Below are 4,048 nucleotides of genomic sequence, written 5' to 3'. Positions count from 1 at the left end.
ACTTCCAAGCCTGTTGGTGCTTGTGAGACAGCCCAAAGATCATGTATTTAGTAAAGCTTCCAAAGAGCCAAACAGATGCTTCAGCTGATCAGTAAGTAACATGTGAAAGCAACGGGAGTCTTCAAATAATTAGCTCTGGATCTCACACTAGGCGAGCCCTGTATAATTACACAATGCAGAATATTGCTTTGTCCTATGAACAATCCACTCCAACGCAATTTTTTTGACTATTAAAATGCTGGTCTTTCAACTGATGCCTTGATGGTTATCAGAGGTAACGACATAGAAACCATATTATTTAATGGTTGCTTATCTTATCCAACCGATAAAATTATTTCCCCCTTCTTTAGTAAGCACAGTTATAATTCAGCCTATAATATTTCATGATGGAAAAGCCTGTACTAAAGAAGGCAACACAAATTATTACTTCTTATAATTTTTGTAACTCTAATGCTTGGTTCACCTCTTCACTCAGAGGAGTGATTTTGGCTGGCTTTCAAATTTCAGTCACCTCCAAGAAATTTCCAGAATTTCTTAATACCCACTAGCTACCTCTCAGAAGGGATTTGCTAAGTTCATCATATTCTTGGATCTGCTAAAATGCCTGGTGATGGAAATGGAGGGGGCACTTCCAGAGCAATGGACAGGCAATTGTGTTTTTTCCCAAATCCAAGTATATTGCGCACAAAATCCAGCCACATTTTTGAAGATAATTAAAATTTCAGTGTGTAAAATGAACTTGGGCAACAGTGAATAACAATTTTGTTTTGTGATATGGGAGAAGACTAGTTCGTTTTTATATGAAACCTTACGTAGTTTACTTTGACTGAAGTCCAAATTGGTTTAGACTCACTTGGGAGCTGTCCCTTTTAAAACTAGCACTTTGCCCAAAGTCTGTAGATACAGAATTAATACACTTTGATCCTGAATGTTCTCGAAACAAATCATTTAACTTTTCAATAGAAATATTTAGTGTGGAAATTGAATGATTAACTAAACGGAGGTTCTAAGGCATCTTAAAGAGACACTGTAAAAGGCTGATTTCTGACTGGTCAAGTCATTTATTAATAAGAAGTTGAACGACTTTTGGCCAAAAGGAGTGTCCTCAAGGTTTACATCCAATTCTTGTGCAAGTGGAAGAATAATTCATTGATACCTGAAAATGGACCAGAGGAATGACTCTCCAGAGTACCCGGTGGGTATTTCAACAAAACAAAACTGTAAAAACCCATAGAAAACAATGAGAAATACTGTTGACTTGTAGATTTTGGTTGTCGTGAATTTTGTTTCTAACATGCCAGACATTGCTGCTAAATGGAGAACAACACAGATTTCCTGTAGTTGTAAGGAGTGGTGACTGTGCATTTTGCTTGAGGTCTAGTTTTGAGAAAGAGACTAATATCTGAGCCTGCCATTTCCATTCTGTCTCCCAGGATACCACCAATCAACATGGTGCCGTGGGTGATGAGAATGTGGAGCGGGGTAACTGGTCTTCGAAGGCTGACTACTTGCTCTCAATGATTGGTTATACTGTGGGTCTGGGCAACATCTGGAGGTTCCCTTATCTGGCTTACAAAAATGGAGGAGGTACTGTGGACAAATTTTAAATATCGGAGAGTGAGAGGGCAGAGCTAAATGGATCAATTCATCAATTTATGCAGAACGTTGAAGTTCAGGAAGTAGCAAATGCTTATTGCACTAAAAGTAATACAGTAAATGCGGGGTTAAACAATTAATGTGAAATGGTGAATTCATTTCCAAGTTAACAAACTTGCCTATTTTTTCTTCTGATTTGAGACATGTGTCAAGGTATTAGTTTAGAATTAGCAATGCATCAAATAGATGCTATTTATAAACTAAATATTTTCTACTAGGGAATGTATAGACACTGACTGTTCATTGTTCATTCAGTCAGTCTGAATGAGGAAAAGAAACGGACAATAGTTTCAGTGACCATCCTCATTGTGACCGGACAGCAAAAAGACTTGGATAGAAAACAGCAGCAGGAATCATGGCACTGAGTGATTGGGATAGCTGGACAGTCAGTCAGAAATAAATATCGAAACATCTGAATTTATCAGTCTTTGATAAAGTTGTTAAAGTGTCTCATTTTTTTCCTTCACCTTTTCGGTAATTCTGCCCTGTGTTCTTTCTGACTGTGTGTTCATTGTTTGTATCTCTCTAGCATCCCAGTATTGTGTCTCACATTGATCCTTTTCTCAATCTCTGTGTTTTGTGCAGGTATGATTTTCTCAACATTTTCTCCTCTTCTGGGTTCTTTCCAAATATCTACCATCTCATATATAATTCTTATACCGTCTGACTCTGTGACACACTCAGTTTTTATTGTGTTATTTAAAAGCTTTGTTTCTTTCAGTTTCATCTCACCTCCCACATCAACATGGTTTAACTCCTATTATCTAATGTTGTTATCAAAGATTACTTCTGCTTGAATTGGAAAGAGTAAGTCTGAAATCTTGAGATGAGTGAATTTGAAATTTCTGAAGCTTCAGCTTTGAAATAAAATTCCTTTTTGTACAGGCTGGGATTGTGGGTAATCCCTGACCAAATATGGAGTTGGTAAATGTTTTAAGTTTGTTTCCTTTACTAAATTTACATCGCAGATTGCTATTAATCCTTCTCATTTTAATCATCCATCACTCACTGTCACACATCACCCACAGGCCCAGTCTGTACAATAAGGTCAGGGGTCACTTAAGGAGGTTATAGTGAACTTTTTTTTAAAACACTGCCTCAGTTTCAGCTGGATTATTGTGTCCAGTCCTGGGTACTGCACTGCACAGGAAGTGAAGTAATTGGAGAGGGTTCAGAAAAGGCTGATGGGAATGGTTCCAGGGATTGAGGTTCGGACACCTGGATAGATTGACGAAGCTGTGACAGTTCTCTTTTGAAATGAAAGAGTTGAAAGGAGGTTTGGCAGAACTGTTCAAAATCATGATGGGTTTGGTCAGAATAGACAGACAGAAACTGTTCGAATTGGTGGAAGACTCAAGAAACAAAGTCAAGATTTAAACGGATTTGCAACACACCCAAAGGTGACATGGCTGATGAAATTATGTTAAGTAGTTATTCAGCAAAAGATAGAGTATTACACACATGGTCTAATGCCTGAGCAATTTTTGAAACATATCACACACTTATCTCACATAATCCGATCCATATCTCCCCTCAACCTCTTAGTGTCTAGACCCTGCGGAGACCCTGCACCTCTTCCACCTTCCCCAGCTTCTCCTGAAGATGTGACATCACCCCCGATCTCTGACGATGTCAAAACTGACCGCACCCTCCTGCTCACTGTTACCATTGGACCTCCCATCCCCTACCCTGTCCCATCACCCATTCCCAATGTCGCTGCTGCCGGACCTGACCCCCAAAACTGCTCCCTTCCCTCCAGCCTCCCTTAAGCGCCACATTATTCAGCAAAATCCATTGTTATCCTTCACCATCGTACCTTACCCACTTGGCACCCTACCTCGACTCAGCTGTTACCTTATCTACCTAGTAGCCTGGCACCCTGCTTCGATGTACCTTGCATAGCTGTCCCTTTGCATATCTGCACCCTACCCACATGTATCCCATTTAGCTGGCACCCTACTCCTATCAGTCTAGCACCTTACCCTCCCTGAACCCTAACACACAATTACATTATGCGTTTACTGTTTGACAGCAGCTGTTAAAATAGCTGTCAGGAGCCTTAAAATGTCAGGAGACAGCAGCTGACTGCTGTGAAAACAAGTCAAGATTTGTCTTCCTCTGATAGCCTCTGTGCTGTAAAAGAACTGTCTGGATGGAAATGTGGCTTCACATTTCTGAGGGGGCCCTGAGTTGAATCTCCCTGTCAGCAATGGGGAGCTCCATTCATTCATTAATGAAAAAGGGGTGGTGTAGCAAAGTGTGTGAGACTCTCCTTCCCTGGAAAATCCAGCCCATTATAATCCCTGATGTCTTCTGCAAAAGCTACTAATTGCATACTTTTGAAGTAACTTTTTATACTGTAACATTTTAATTTGGTTTTATGATTAGGCAT

The sequence above is a fragment of the Rhincodon typus genome, chromosome 14, assembly GCF_021869965.1.
Source record: "Rhincodon typus isolate 14 chromosome 14, sRhiTyp1.1, whole genome shotgun sequence".
In the NCBI taxonomy this organism is placed as follows: domain Eukaryota; kingdom Metazoa; phylum Chordata; class Chondrichthyes; order Orectolobiformes; family Rhincodontidae; genus Rhincodon; species Rhincodon typus.
The sequence above is the reverse complement of the archived record's forward strand: the minus strand, read 5'-3'. Positions refer to the sequence as shown.